This window comes from Crocodylus porosus, unplaced genomic scaffold (genome assembly GCF_001723895.1).
Source record: "Crocodylus porosus isolate Cpor-Errol unplaced genomic scaffold, CroPor_comp1, whole genome shotgun sequence".
Lineage (NCBI taxonomy): Eukaryota > Metazoa > Chordata > Crocodylia > Crocodylidae > Crocodylus > Crocodylus porosus.
The window spans coordinates 9,335,811-9,352,192 of NW_017728947.1; the positions used below are offsets into that span (position 1 = coordinate 9,335,811).

General features: G+C 49.8%; 1 pseudogene; it reads left to right on the top strand.

The window, feature by feature from the left end:
- The window catches only part of LOC109320754, a 20,007-nt pseudogene extending 18,346 nt beyond the window's left edge, over nucleotides 1-1,661 (top strand).
- The last annotated feature ends 14,721 nt before the right edge of the window (nucleotides 1,662-16,382 follow it).

Consider the following 16,382-nt stretch of genomic DNA (forward strand, 5'->3'; position numbering starts at 1 on the left):
ATTAACGAGGAAGTATATTCCTCCTTGATGTAGAGTGCTACTCCTCCACCTTTCCTTCCTATGTGCACCAGTTGCCCATGGTCTACAGTGACCAAACTATTTCATGGTATTGGAGTGGACTAAAAACTCCTGCTTGCCACTGTTGTCCTCTTCTTCCTCCTTCCTGCCAGTGCTTTCTCCAACTGTTTGTGCAAATAAGTTGCTAAAAGCATAAGGAGACCTCAAGCTGTGTTATGAAAAGATTGGGGATGATGGGGATCCAATCCTGCTGCTAAGCTCCTGCAAGTCTTCCTAATAGCTAACGGAGGCAAAGATGCTTGGCACTTGGAATGGGTGAGCCAGTCGGATAGGATGTTCCTATATATGTAAATTGGCATAACTCTACTGTAGCCTGCTGGGGCTGCATTACCGATCGGTCCATGATCAGAGTTGTTCTCTAAGGCTGTGATGCTGGCATGTTGCACACTCATTGCCTTGGCTCTAAACATCATCAGTCAAAGAGGAAAAACTTCCCTGTAACTTGCAAATCTCATTCCCCACGAGTTGTTTGGGGGTTTTTTTGGGGGGGAGGGGTAATTTTGTGGGGGGGTTGGTTTTTTTTTTTTAAGACTTCTGCCATTGGTTCTTGAGAAGAAGCCTAATGAGAAAAAGTTCTTTTTCTGGAAGAACTGGAATCACAAAAGAGGAAGAAACAATCCCTCAGCAAGAAACAACACATTACCAGCAGCTTCTCTCCTCTCCTTTCCTTGTTGGAGAAGGAGGACAACAGCAGTTTTACACCCTACATTGAAATGCCCTGGTTCCCAAAGAGAGACTAGAACTGCCAAGTGTCCAGCGCGAGTCAGGAAGAGTCGGAGCCCAGCTCTGAATTGGGAGTCTCCCAGCTGGACAGAGGGTCTGTGCCCAACGTTATAGGGTGTGGGTTCTCTCACTTTTTTTTTTGTCTGGAGGGAGACCGAGGAGGACACCTCGGGGTTCCAAGACGGTGAGAGAACCTCCCTTTGGGACAGCCCCTCCTTGGGAGACTCCAGGTATCCAACAGAAGAATATGAGCAGTGTAATGTGGATGTGGACAGGTGCCAACAAGAGGCCTTCCTTTAAGTGACCTGTACTGACAGAGGATCTTCATTTTAACCCTTCCTCTGAGGACCCACATCTCCCCGCAAGGGGCCACCTTTACCCTGACCTGGAGAGGCTTCCCTTCCATGAGCATATAGCTTGCTTGAAAGCACGAGACTGAGGACTCCAGTGAGCTCCCTCCCCAGGATATTGGCCTTCAGACTTTACAGCTCACAGAAGATGAGGATATTTCAAGCAACTGTGACAGCGAGACAGGATTTCTGGCCGCACGCTCGGCAAGAGGAACACTGCCTCCAGCCACCATGCTAAGGGAGACTTTTTGAAGCTGGGATGTGGGGAAAGCATGAGACCATGGAGGGAAAAACTACCAAAAGCTTAAATTCCAGGACTATCATCAGGTGCATTATGTCAAGAAGCTGATGGCATCATGGGGGGGGGGGGGGGGAATGAAAAGACAAGCATTTGTCAGCCTGTGCCTGTTTGTGCATCGCTATCCAGACAAGGTAGCTTCTCCTAATGTCTGTCCTATTGGGTGCTACAGCTCCAATTGCAAAAAAGGTGCTTTCACTGCAGGTAGCTAACACCCATTCACCATCCTGCTGCAGGAACCCTGTGGCCGCAAGTCACTGCAATTTTTTTTTTCCTGCTGGCCAAATTGGGCAAACTCAAACATGGGCAGTGATGATCTCGCACATCTCCCTTGCAGCAAACACTGCAGGTGCCTTGCCATCCCATAAAAATTTATGGTGTGATATGGATTGTGTGTTGGTTATCCCTCCCTTTTTTTTTTTTTTTTTTTTTTTTTAAAAAAACAAACCACTGGTGTATCAGAAAAAGCAAAGTCTGAAACAACCAGCCCATGCTGGCAATGTGGCAGGATTCAGTCGCATGTGGTTTGGGACCCAAGCTGATCTACCACCAGTTTCTCGCTTGGGGTTGTAAAGTTATTTCCCCTCCTTTGGGGGCAAAAGTAAGGATTGAAATTTGTCTCCTTCACAGACATTTTGCCAGATTTGTTTTCTGTGGGGTCAGGAGAAACTCATGGTCACCCTGTGTCAGAACAGGGAGGGAAAATCAAAGCCAAATATATAGGTTGTGTTTATTTTGGGGGGCGGGGGGGGTTGTTTTGTCTTTCCATGGATGTTGGGGGCTGAAAAGGACCTTTTACAAAACCATCAGGTCCTGCCCCCCTGCACTTGGGCAGGAAAGACTTTACTTTTGGTTTGTATAAAAAATACATGCATTTTGGAGGTGAAATCTGTCTCGCAGAGCAGCTCAGTACTGCTTTGAATTAATTGCTAACTGCATGTTTGCATTTGTGCAGCCAGGCCAACTGAGGGCACTGGTACACCTGCTGCCTTGGCCTGAGTGATTTATTCTAAGTACTCCGTCTCCTGTCTTTCTTCCCTGGACACTTTACTGTCAGTAGCTGCAGTTCTCATGCTGGGTGGGTCTGGATCCTGCCCATCCCTCTGAACAAAGTCAAAGCTTCACTCAACTACATTAGGTCAGAGGGCAGGCAATATGCCAAGTGGCTGATGGTGAGACCTTGCACTCTTATTTCCAGGTCAAAGGAACTTGTTGCCACTTGAGTTAGTGAGGAGGGTATGAATGGAGGCCTTTTAATGCTCACCTTCTGAGGACTGGGAGATCCAAGGGGCAAGATCTGATGATGTGGGAGCTGCTTAGCTGCATGCAAAGCCTTTCATTCTCCCATATCGCTGTACTTCACAGAGGGGGTTTTTTTTTTTTTTTTTTTTTTTTTTTTTTTTTTTTTTATGTCTAAAGACAGCAGCACCAAGGCTCTGAATGAGACTTGCACTCCAGAGTGTTTCACACCAGTCCCTGACTGGGGACTGACACCTGTCCCCAGAGGTCTGTGAAGTGAACCAAGACTCTCTCTTAATCCAGTTTCTGTAGAGGGGAACTGTAGCCCCAGGCACCAAACCAGACTTCCTTCCTTCCTTTAAATCTGAAGAGAGCATGAGCTAAGAGGAAATTGCTCATGGAAGACATCCCATTTCTTTATAGTAGGAGTTAAGATTATGGCCTAGCTTTTAGAGAGGCTGAGCACCTGCAGCAGGAGTGAAAGGGTGACTGAACTTCAGAAAGAGACAAGCCAGAAGCATGCAATAATCAAGGGGAAACTGCTGCACATGCTGTATGCCTGACCTGCCACTAGCAGGCACTATTTTGGAAGACTGATGCTTGTGCTTGGCACCTTTGTAAGATGTGGCACAGCCAGTCTTAATAGCATGGCAAACTCTGGCATAACTTCCCTGATATGGAGTTGAGACATAATGCACCTAAGATCACAGACCTTGCTGTTGCTAAATTCAGAGAAATGCTCATGCAGGTAGCCCTGTGCAGAGGGGGTGTCAGCCTCTCACTGTTTTGAAGGAAGCAAAGAGCCTGATTAAGCCAGATGCTATATTCGTGTGTGTGTATGGGGGGGGGGCGGGAATTGTAACAGCTCCACCATCTTGTACAACTTCTCCAGCCACTTATTTTACTTGTCTTGCATATCCTCCAGTGTATGCAGGCACATGCTGCACTTAATCACACCTATTCATTTTGCAGTACATGCAACCATTCTAGTATCATCAGGGAGAAGTTCCCTTCCCCAATGAATTGCAGGCATCTCAGGAAAAGCAAGAGCAAATCCTCTGCAGTGAGTTTGACACATCAGAGGTCTCTGAAAAGGGACTTGAGGTCTTGGTTCAGTTCCCTGCACCAGCACATGTTTTCTAGACCCACCACTTACTCGCTCTTTGCCTCGCCTATCCTCATCTGCTAATTGAGAATAGTGACCATAGTCAGTCTGACAGGGGTCGTGTATGAGTTAAATAACTAACATTTAGGGGATATGGTAGCAATATGGGAGGGAAACGAGAGCACCTAGAAAATCTGTATATAAATCTCAGGAAACATTTGTGTGAGATTCCCACTGGGCCAAGTTTTAAAGTCCCTAAATCATCGGGTTTTTTTTTTTTCTTCTCTAGTAGATTTCATAGCAGCCATCCACCCCGCACCCACCAGTGGGGGCACTGGATGGAGGGGGCGGATGGGGCCTACATGTAGATGGGCCCAGGACCCAGGTGGGCAAGGTGCATTTGGCATGCTGAATAGACAAGATGGTTGCAACCCAGCCCTGTAACATCTGAAGACTACAACAAACCCTCTTGGATAAGATGGAAAAACAAAGGAGGCCAAGAACTAGTAAGTGAGAGGGAGCTTCTCCCAACTCCTACTTGTTTTTATTTCTTACAAATTCAACCATGGGCAGACTTAAATACTGAATCAGTGTTGGAAGGTACAGCACCCCTGGAGAAGATGGGGAAACTCTGAGGTGATCTGAGGGACTAGGATCTTCTACATGGAGACAAATTTAGTTTCCTCTGGGGATACTTGTATCTGGAGCCTTATGCAGCCCTGTAAAAGCTTACATGATACACAGCCCCTTTATTGGTCAGCAGCCACCTATGAGGTAAGACGTGATCACCTAGTTGTCATAGTGGTGCTTGCATCACAAAGGCTGTTGGCTCACCTCTTTCCTGGGTCCTGGACCTGGCGACTTGAGTGGCTCTGGATGCCTTCGATGGGAGCTTCTCAGCATGAGGGAAGGAAAGCTTGTTTAAGTCGACTTGAACGCCGGAAGTCATCCTGAAACTACCCGGCAGAGGTAAGTTCTCCATGCCTAATCTCTAGTCCCACACCCGTTCTTGGAAGCGCACAGTAAGTGGATTAGCTAAAATCATCTTTTCTAGAGCCAGACTTTAACTTGTGCAAACCAGTGTTACTTGATGCCCTGGATCATAGCTTGGGTGATTTTCTGACCTGGTATCAAATTAAGCCGCTGAGCACTAACATGCCTCCAGTCATCAGAGACTCTCTCTTAGATGTTCTGGGAAAGGCCTCCTTCCATCCCTGAGGTGTTTCTGACCCTGTCCCCCTTGCCACCCGGTGGGTGGTGTGAGGTGTCTCTGTATACATTACCTAAGCTTAAGCACTAAGGCAGTCTAGGTGTGCTGATTCACGCTGTAATTAACTGAGCCTGCTCCAATGTGTTCCAATTAGAAAGTGGAGCAGACTCAATTTAAATGCTCCAGCATTGCCTCACTGTCATGTGTATTAAACCCCTCCCTGCCACATTTTTTAAATAGCTGTGGGGGTGCTTTAACTAAAGCTCATTGAATAAGCTTTAAATTAAAGTGCTCCAATGGCCATCTTAAAATATGGGGTGCTTAATACATGTGACGGTGAGCCATTTTAACTAGTGGCTGTTGGGGAACCACTCTAATTTTAAATAGCCTTTCCCCACAACTAATATGTGCATAGATAACCTACCCTTCAAAAACTTTGGCCGTAAACCATCACTTTGGATGTGTGATTCCCAATTCTCCAACTAAATGTCAAGGAAAAAATAATTGCTATTGTCTGCACGTCTTCCCTTAGTTTCCTGAAAACAAATGTCGTGGTAATCTCCCCCTCCAACTGGCTGGCTGGGCCACTTTGCAAGCAATTTTTCTAGCATAACAGAGCAAGGGGAAGATGCATCTCTTCTCCCTGACCAGGTCCACTCTTGCCTCCTTTGGCTGATAGAGCTGTGGCCATTGCACGCGGGACTGACTTTTTATATATTTAAAAAAAAAAAAATTTGACTTCTGATCCTGGCTGACACTAGACCATCATCTCCATCTGACTGATCAAGAAAGGCTTTTTGGCAGAACTAAATTGTACTAGGGAAAGTGCCTCTATCAGTACCAGCTACCTCTACCCAGAAGGGTGGCCTGGAGAGCTCTCCCATTGTGACTGTACTAAAAAAAAAAAAAACCTGTTTAGCTCTAGTAGAGCTGCTAGTGGATGGTAATAAATGAGACCAATGGAAATCAACACAATTCTCTTTCTCCATTTCAGGCTTTTCCACCAGTGATTCTACTGCAGGGAGATGCCTGTTGGACCAAGCTCAAGGCAATCTTGACCCAGGGTTTGGCCAGGCAGACATGGAGCCTGACATTACTTGGAGCCTTCTGCTGGAGAGACTCCAATAGGAGGAGGTAGGGTGATGGCTCTGTATCACAAGGCTACTCTAAGAATTTTCTTCCAAGGCTGTGCAGGGTGAGACCTCCAACTAAAACTGGTGCTTGCCCATCTGCTGTGTCTCTTCCATTTCTGCCTATTAAAGGCCACATAACAAGGACACGTTGTTGTATTATTGTGTTATCACTGTATCAGGGCATCACATAGGAATCATCTCCCCCTCCTCCCCAGTGGATGATAGATATGGTATAAGCCACATTCAAACAAGCCCTCGCCCTATGGATAATGCTTGTAAGCCTCTTTAGGGTCTTCCTCAAGTATCTCACAGCACTGAGATTTAATATAGTTTCCCAGCAGCCTTGTGAGCCTGAAAAGCCTCAGCCTTCTGGCCCAGGAAGTGAAGTGACTTGCCCACTGTCCCCCAGCAAGTCAGGAAAAGAACTGGGAATACAGCCAAGAGTGCTGAGCCTCTGTCTAGAGCCACAACACTTTCCCTATCTGATTTTTTTGCTGTCATCCAAGTATGACTACAGGGTTAGGGAAACCTCATTCACAAATTTCAACTCCTATCTCCATTCAGTATCGGAACTAATCACACAATGATTCTTGGCAGCATCTTGCCTGACAAACTCCTGCTAAATTTGCTGCTCAGGATCACCTGGCAGCTCCTTGTTACTCCCCATGTGTCCCCCTCTGAAAGAAATGCAAGTCACTCCCACCTTTTAGTCTTATGCACACCCCATCCATCACCCCACCAAGGCCTGGGACCTACTGGTCAACCTCCTCCTGGCTCTGGCCAAGCTTGTCATCTGGCTATCCAGGAAGAAGGCTCTGGCCGGGAAGGCTCCCGGTGACCTCAAGGCATTTTTTTTTTTTTCTCTGTGTCCTTCGCGTGTGTCTCCAGGCGGAGTACTACTGGGCAGTAGCCGCCAGCGAGCTGACTCAGTTTGCAAGCCGGTGGGCACTGTCTGGGGTGCTCTGCTCGGTGTCCCCTGGGGGAGCACTAGTTTTGAACCTATGACCTGCACGAGCACACCCTGTTTTCTCTTTTGTCCCCCATAATTTATTGGTATTTTTAAGGCGCTGGTCGCCATACCCAGTGGCAGCCCCCTCTTGCAGTTTTAGGCTTTAATTTTTTTTAAAGCGCTTTTTAGCCTTTTATGAACCGCGCGCAAGAACATAGAGTGCCGGATGCCAATGCGATAACCCACTCCAAGAACTTTTAGTTGGTGTCGTCATGGTGCTGGTCGCCCACCGCCGAGACAGCTTTGCGCAATGGCGATGATGGCCAGGCTGGACCTGCCCCTGCTGGGACGTAACATTGGGCCATCTTTGGGCTCCTACAAGGGATCCGGAGGATGTAGACAACTCGGCCGGTGACTACTCCCCCCCCAGCCGCCCAGATCCAGCGGCGCATCCGAGGACATCAAATAGTCCCACCTCCCCAGTAAACTGGGGCGACAGTGCCTGTGATGCATCTGACTGCTTTTCTGATCATACTTCTGTCTGCTGCCATTCTGTTGCACTGTGCCCTCACAGTGCCTGACACTCCTCCCTTGTTAGTGCCAGCTGTGAACATCTGCATGAGAGGACAAACCCTGGGTTGTGTTCCTGTCCAGGGAAAAAGTCGTCCTCCTCCTTCCCCCCCCTCCCCAACTTTAGAGTGGCTGTAAAACAATCCTTGGGTAGCTGGTGTCCAGCATCATAGTCCTGGATGATCTGGCACTAGTCTCAAAAGAAACCCATTGTTCTCTTTCTTAGTGTGTTCCCAGGAGGCGAGAGTAACTGCTTACTCCAGCCTGGATAAAGTCTTTCAGGGGGACATGCAGAGCCTGGATAGGAGCCTTGTCAGGAGGATCATGCACTTGGTCTCCAAAAACATGAGGGAGACCCAGGTGAGTGAGCTCTGCCCAGTTTCTCCCCACAAGACCGTAAGTCTATGCTTAATTTGTTTGGTCCAATGTAGCTTAAGCCTATGGTGTATCGCCTGCATGGACCCTGATCAGAGGTTGCAGGCTTGCTCGAGACTGATCTCCAGATGTTTCTGGAGAGCATGGACAGGAATCAACCCAGTGTTGAGCTCCTCTGAAACATTGGGCAGCTGTTTTGCTGAGAGACCAGAGTGCATAGGTGCTTTGCAGGGGACAGCATTGTCCAAGAAGCTTCCTGGTCCATACTGAAGCTGTGTCCTACAGCCCAGATGAATCCTGTAGTTGGCCAGTCAAACAGCCAAAATATTGTTCAGCCAAGCGTTTTCAGTTGGCACTTATGAGTGAGGGATCTCATGCAAGGAATTACTGGGGGACTTAACAAATTCAAGAACAGCTATTACAGTGTGTGGCTGGTAGGTGTTGGGGGAGATGGTTTGCTTGGAGCCAAGGATGAAATGGACTTAAGGGAGTGGACAGACACTCAGCCACTGAAGGAGCTGAGGCTAGTGCATCATTCTCCCTCCCTTTCAGAGGATGCAATTTTATCCACAGTCTGACACCATTGTATAAACTGTGTCAGGCATCTGCTTCAGTTTTCTTATTCTAGCAAGAAAATGATGAACTGAAGTTGACTTCAGGGAAAAATCCTTGTGGCACTTGCTGGCACCTTTTTTACAATTAAGTGATTTGTATGAGCTGCAGTCACGTGGGCATCATGGAGCTACCGCCAGCTTTTTTTTTTTAATACTGGGCAACCTGGCTTCAGCCTGTGGTACAGAACTGCCTCCCTTGCTTCCAGGTTCTGATCAGGAACTGTGTGGAGGGAGGGGATAAATACTATTCCTATCTAATGGGACCATCACAACTGAGCTGGATTTGAGGCCCAAAGAACCTGGCTCCTGGCTTTAAGGTGCCAGCACTAACTTCTGTAATGGCTGGAAGGGCCTTCAGGACAGGAAGAAGTAGAGATTAGGTGGGCAGGACCCTCCTCCTCCTCCTCCTCCTCCCCTGCATCTGGGCATGGGAGAGGCAGCAGACCGAGGATTGCCCTACATAAAGGCGGTCACTGTGTGGGTTTCTCTGACATCTTCAAAACCCCTTTTGTGCTGCTCACCCAGCACGTTCCTGAGAATGAGGGATGAAGGTGGACAGGAATGTCTTTAACTGCACAATGTAACCTTTTCCCGCAGCACTGAGGTCTGAGCCCTTCCTCGTGCTGATGCTCAGCAAATCATGTTTTGTGCTGAGGCTGTTGGAGACCCACCAGATAAAGCAGGCACCGTGTGGAGGTGAGTGCCAGCCCCTATTGCAGGTGCCCCCGCTAGGCACTCGGGGCCTAACAGAGCCTGGGCCTCACTGGAGTGTCCCACGCTGGTAAGCGGAGCCTCCACTGTGCTTCCTGGGCCTGATCCAACCACAAGTGGAGAATCCTTCCTCCCTGGGCTAGCCAAAGGCTCTGAGCAGTGAGAAGGATTGGGCCCTCTTATGACTCTTGCAGGGTATTTCCCAGGGGCTGTCACCAGGGCTGGAGCTTCCTCTAAGCCCTGGGGCAAATGGAGCAGATTGAATCCTAGTTGTAGCCCCTGGTGCCTGTTCCACCTGTCCCAAATTCTCCATCCGCCCCAACCAGCGCAGGGGCTGCTGGGACATTTGTCATGACCACCTGGCCTCCATGTTCTACTGCTCCTCACTCCAATGTTCCTGTGCAAATGTCTCGTCTTTTTCTCCCCCTCTGCAGCTGTGGAAGGCTTTGCCTGGGCTGCCAACCTGAAATTCCAGATGTGGGGTGAGAGCCTGTTCCCCATCTGTCAGGCAGCTGACTACTGTTCCTATGTGCTCCCTTTAACCTCATGAGCAGCAGCTGGCTGAGAAGCGACAACCCAGAGGTGAGGGCTGCTGCCTTTCTAGCTCTGTAGCAGAGTCTGTCTGTGCAGTCCTGGCAGAAAAGACCCAATCTTGGGGGCTCACATGTGCCAGAGAATCTGCTCTACCCACAACACTCCAACTAGAAAAAATCCCTGTGCTGCAATGGCCTCCTTAGTTTTTCTCCTTGCTCTGCTCAGTCTCTGAAATTTTGAGACTCGTTTGGCCAGTATTAGAACAGGGTTTCAGAGATCAGCTGTTCCTGAGGGAGACCATGCAGTGTGCGGTTGTGTGTGTTAATAGATGCCAGTGACCCTGGGATAGGGGGCAGCTCCTTCCAGGCATGACTCCCTTGCTGCCATCCCCCTGGTCACCAAAGAGGATCTCTCTCCTCTCTCTCTGCACACGAATCTGGGCACATCAGCACAGCAGGGAGGTGTGATCCATGAACAAGGGCCACATCCCACAGCCCTTCCCAGCTACTGTAGGTGGGAACCATGCAGACAAGGCTGGTCCAGTAACAGACCAAGGATGCTGCTGACCTGAGAGAGAAGTTGTGCCTCCTGATCCACTTCCCAAAAAGTCTGTTGGAGGGACTCAGTCCTGCCTTCCCACTCTGTAGCTGCAGCAGGCTGTGGTCAAGGTGCTGGGACCCACGATGGGCCTCCTCCACCATGAGGCATTGCAATACTGTTTTTTAGAGGCTCCCCTCTTCTCTTGCAGCAATACAAGAGAGGGGTCAACAATCTTCATGTCACCAATGTGAGATGCCACCTGGGAAACCAGCATTGGCCCGTGTGTGTGTGTGTGACTTGCTCTAAGAACTCTGTAGCTCTCTTGGTGCTTTTCTGGTGCAGTTCAAGACCCCTTTAATGGGTCAGCCTCACTTACCATTGGGGGCTAAACTTGCAGCAGCTGGATCTGTAGATCATGGTTGTGTTGGGGATGCTGCTTCCATTTTCTGGGAAGTCTGATAAGGGTAGACAAAAGAAACCTACTACTGCCACTCCTTCCAGCTGAGTTTTGGTCTGTTCCTTCTGGGCTTAGCCTCTCAAAGCTCCTTGAGGTAGGGAGGATTTCTCTTGTGGAGTGCAAGGATTATGTATGGTCGGGGCCTGGGAGTTTAAAACGTGGAGCTTTGGGGCTCCCTGCTGTGGGTTTATAGAAGTGGATGGCTACCACCCCACTGCCTGTGGAGCATGTCTCTTCTAGGTGAGATGGGCTGTGCTCTCTTTTGTCTGCACCTGGGCAGCCCCCTGAAATGGCACAGGTTTACCCAAGGGGAGAACCCCACTTCAGCTCTGTGCTCCTTTGTCTCGTGTCCCTGGGGCTGTGTGGGCAGATGCTGGCTGGTCCTGGCAGTCACTTTTGGGGCCTATGACACTCGTGGCCTGTGGGACCCACTCTCCTCCTGGCATCCTTTGGAATGAATCTAAACCTCCAGAGAATGGTAATGCAGGTTGGGTGTATTCAGGGTATGGAGCAGGGACACAAACAGCACAGTGTGGTATGGTCAGAGTTGCAGATGTGAACTTCCAGCACCAAAGCCATAAAGCACTAAGCATGGGGCAGTGAGGCTTTGTTTTTGTTTTTTGGGTTTTGTTTTTTTGTTTTTCTCACTCACTAATTCTGTTCTTGCTATCTCCATGGTTTTCCTCTTTAACTTTCCCTTTGACTTGCACCATCTGTTGAAGTCTGTGCCAGATCTTGTAGGTGGCCTATGATTTTTCAGGCCCTTCTCCCTGATTGGGGGGGAAACTCAACAGCATCTGCTCTTCCCTACACACCCAGGTAAGAGAAGGCTGATCCTGTACCACTCAGCCTGAGGCCCAGCAGCTCCAACTCCCATTAGCCAGCCAGACCCAGCTGATTAGTGGTGCCAAGCCCCATTCTGCTGGCAAGCTCTCTGCTTGCCCAAGAAGAAAACGGGTGGTGGCCTCCTTGTCTCCCCTCAGTCTAGCTCAACCGATGGGAGGATCCATGTAAATCCCTCTGTCATAGTGAGTCAGGACCAGAACAATCGGATCTGTAGTGTGAGTCCAGCCAAGAGGAGCTGTGTTGCTAAAGGGACTTGAAAATCAGGATCCCCTCTTGCTTTTGGTCTAGACCTTTTCTGAGTTCTTAGCTCTTGCTGTGATTTGCAGTGATGTCCCCTGGGACTCAGTCTCTGGTTCAACTTGTAGACGGTGGGAGTTCAGGATCCATTCCACACTTCCATCTGTACCCACATAGGACTGTGGAGAATCCCTTCCCTTCTTTCCACAGGTGTGTTTTATATCACATGGCTGCCAAGACCAGAGAACCAGGTCAAGGTGTTCTACTGTCTCCACCTGCTCGGTAAGGAGAAGAGACTCCAAGTGACACCGGGGTTTCCTTCAAACCTCCCTGTACTATCTCAAACCCTGGAAAGGGGAATGAGAACAAGGAGTACTGAAGTTGTGCTCTTCTCCCCTGCAGCCTGTCTCTCCCCAGACCAATGTGTTTTTTCCCTTGTGGGCTCCTGGCTCAAGACTGACAAGGAGGCAAGCTGTGTGGGGTCCCTGTCAATCTTTAGTGGCATCATTGCTGCTGACTAATTATGACCAGAGCAAATGTGTTTGACTGATGTCTTGGCTGACCCTTCAGGAACTGAATTAGGACCATCCAGGATGAGTAACCTATCCTGCTTTAGCTGCACTCAAGAGCCCTGCCTGTGTAGAGCTAGAGCCACACCTCCGTCCTCTGCTGCTCGGTCCCAGAGGGCCAGTAGCACCCTGAGTCCTGCTGGATGATACAGGAGAGCTAGGGCCAAATCCTGATTGGACACCTTTCCTGGCAGCACTCTGAAAAGTTAAGAGGGTTAATGAGACCTTTTGTTATGGCCCAAGAAACTTTCCCAGGTTACAGTTAGGGACAGGAGATTTTGTGCAGATTACCACAAGCAGGTCTTTTGCAATCTGGGTGCATCTTGCTGTGGAGGGTGAGCTCCCAGAACACAAGAATATTGTGCCTTCCTTCTCCTTCCAGTGCTAGAGATGAACAAGGAAAAAATGTGAACTAGTCAAGGCCTTGAGGTGATCGGTGTGGCAGGGCACTGTTTGTGCCTGCCACTCTAAGGGCCAGAAGGCAGCAGCTGGCAGTTCCTAATGAGGACAGCCATTTTGGATTCGGGGCTGCCCAGATAAACGGGACACTTTGCTACTGGAAGGCCAGGCAACAATGCCTGGCTGCCAGGCTGCTGGTGTCAACTGGAGGTAAGGGCAGGAGCTGTAGAGAATGGTCAGGAGGCTTCTGGTCCTGGGCATGACCTAAAACTGTACCCTGCTGGGAGTGGATGGCCTGGTGGGGCTCCCAGTGGTGTGGGAGCCCCCAGTAAATGCCAAGCCAGTTACCACCCTGGTGAAAGGTGGGTTGAGGCACCTTTTAACCCCAGCTCCACCTTTGGGTGGGTCAGGTGAGGTGACAACAGAGGCAGAGAGGGCTAGGCACAGCTATGGCCACCTGAGCCCACCTGGGAAGCCCCAAGACCCCAAGTAGAGGGGGTGAAGAACTAGAGGGCTGAAGGCCAGTAAACATGCAGACTTGTAGTGTCCCCATGGAAGGGGACTGAGTATACTTAGACCCGGTTGGGTAATTGGCTGGCCACTACCCGGGCAAGGGTCACAGGAGAGGCCCAACAGACCGTACGTCTGCACCCAAGTAACAGACTGGTGAAGCCTATGGCCAAAGGGAGCCCACTCCAAGAGGGAGCAAGGTGGTATAAGTTCTTGAAGTGAGACAGACCCTGTGAGAGGGTGGAGTGAGTGAGGCCCAGGAGAGAAGCAGATGGTATGACTCTGTGTGCGAGTGAGGCCTTGCAGTGTGGCCTAAGCATGCTCTGGTTGGAGGCCAGGGAAACAAACATCTGGATGCCATCTGTGAGGTTTGGGCCATGGTATAGGGGAGGTACGGAGATGTGGACACCCCCAAATATCGAGGTGCAGTAATGGGCAGCCTCCCACCTTATTTATCAACCTATTATTTGCCGACAAGGTGTGGTGGGTGAGACAGGTGGGCAACGTGCCCAGAGGCAGGTGGTGGGCGCTTAGCTCAGGTTAGTGAGGATACCCACTTTGCCACACAGAGTACTGAGGTGGGGTGATTTGTGAGTAGTGGCTTTGCTGGGGATGGCACATGGACCTGACACAACTCCCATCTGAGATTCTTGGTTCTCTTGTAGAGAACCTTTTTTCCCTATCGGTGTCTTCAGGGAAGGCAGCGAAGAGAGCATCTCCCTCTGCTTCCAGAGCTGGGGAGAGTTGGGATCTAGGGCAGTGTTATCAGATAGTGGAGAGCGGATCTGCTTTTCCTTGGATGCTGATATGGGATTACTGAGTAGCAATGACACATTGATCTCTTGCCTCTTTAAAAACCCTAGAAATAAAATTGGAGGCCTGGGAACCCTTCTTCCCTGCCCTGTCATCCTTTCTAAGGCTTGAGGGAGGGTTTGTGCCATGGCCAGTACCCACCACCATTTGGGCATAAGGGCAGTCCTGACTCCAGTCTGTCCCCTCCAGGTGAAAAAAGCTGTTCCTGGTGAGCAGGACACTGCTCAATGTGCAGGACCTGGATGACTGGGCCTGGGACTTAGTAGCCTATATTTTCAAGCAGTCCAGCTTGTCTAGCAGCCAAATGGTAAGAGAAATCGAGGCTGGAGACTTGGTGCTGCTGTCGTAGCAGGCTGAAGCCTGCCATTGGCTTGAGCATGAGCATGGGGTGCCACAAGGCTGCCAGGCTGAGTCATTAGAACCAGGGTCAGACCATTTCCACTGGTACATATCTAAGGGAGCTCTTGTGATGTCAGTGCAGCTACTCTGGATTTTCCCCAGGGTGTCAGCAAGATCAGACTCTGACCTGCACTATGTACAACTTCTGATGAGGCTAAGATTTGCCCTTTTGGGCACTGAGGAGTAGAAACCCTGACCGTACAGTCTGTTGGGGAAACTTCTTCCTTGAACAGCAATGCTCTCTTGTAGACATAGATTCGCAATGACATGTCTTGGTGCCCAGGACATAGCCTGGCCCATTGATACAATCACATTGACAAGACCCAGAGGATTGAGCTGGTTGGGCCCCTGGAGCAGATGGACCAGAGTGGGTGTGTGATGCCTGCACACTTTTGTGTCCCCTGGGCTGAATCTGAAGGAGGAGGGAAGTGAATACTTGGCTGTTTTCAAGACATGACCCACTCCCAGGCCCTAGAAACACTTTGTATCCAGCAAGTTGCTGCACAGTGTTTGAGGTGTTTCTGAACTGGCAACTTGCTCCATTAGCTTCGTCTTTTTTCTTTTGGCTCCAGTGAGTTGTGCTCTGAGCAGAACTTAAAATCAGTGGTAACTGCAGCATTCAAGCTGACTGTGGAGGAGATGGAGACTGAGTGTCCAATCAGTGCCTCTTGACTAGCTCATGAGCTTTCTCTTGGTATCTTGTGAAGAAGTTTAAAAACTGCTCTAGTCAGGATGCTGAGGAGGAACAGAGCATCCGAGCCACTTATGTGGAGTTCCTAGGAAAATCTGGGTGTCTCAATCAGTGGCATAAGACAAGTAAGTGACCAGTTGCTGCCCTTCCATTCTCAAAGCATTTCTCTTCATCCCCTGTACATCTCCACTGGGCAATTCTCTGCATTGGCCATGATCCATTTCCATGACCCTGCCAATGCTGGCTGTGAATTATGGAGCAAGCTGCTGCCATTTAAGGAATGACATACAACATGCCAACTGGAAAAAATCCCTGTGCTGAGAGAGCCTCCTCATTCTCTCTCCTTGCTCTGTTCAGTCTTCTCTGAAATTGAGACTTGTTTGGCCAGTGTTAGAACAGAGTTTGAGAGATCAGCTATTCCTGAAACAGATGTGAGATCACGAGTGAGGGAAGGACCTTCAAGTAGGTGGGTCACTGGTGAAGGAGACTGCCCTTGAGGACTGGATGAAGAGAGCTGGGTGCAGGGGTACAAGTAGCTGAGTCCAAGCTGTCTGGCTCTTCTCCAGGTGTTATGGCCCTGACTGCTGGAAGACATAGTGCCAGTTCAGTACAGCTGCACTCTGACCACCCTTTTCCCCCCGCCCCCCGTGCTGATGCCCTGGGGACCTGGCCAAGTAACCGCAATGGGAGGGAGAAGTGGCTTGCATGGACCCCAGCAAAGGAGGCTTGGAATCCAGATCCCTGTGGGATGAACCTGCTCCACCTACCTCACTGAAAATCTTTGGCCTTTTCCATCCACTACGAGGAAGCCCAGAAGCAGGAGGGACACTTGAGTCATTACAACCTTGGAGGGGGAGCCAGGCAATGTGGGCTCCCACAACCCAGAGCTGCCCCAGATTTATGCTGTGCTATAGGGGAATCTTGGGGCCTCTTTGCTTTGGCTTCCCCATGCATCCAATGACTGAGCAGTGCCTGCCTCACAGAGGGGCTGGGGGAGAGAGCTCCTTGAGATCTAGACGTGGAAGGGGCCAT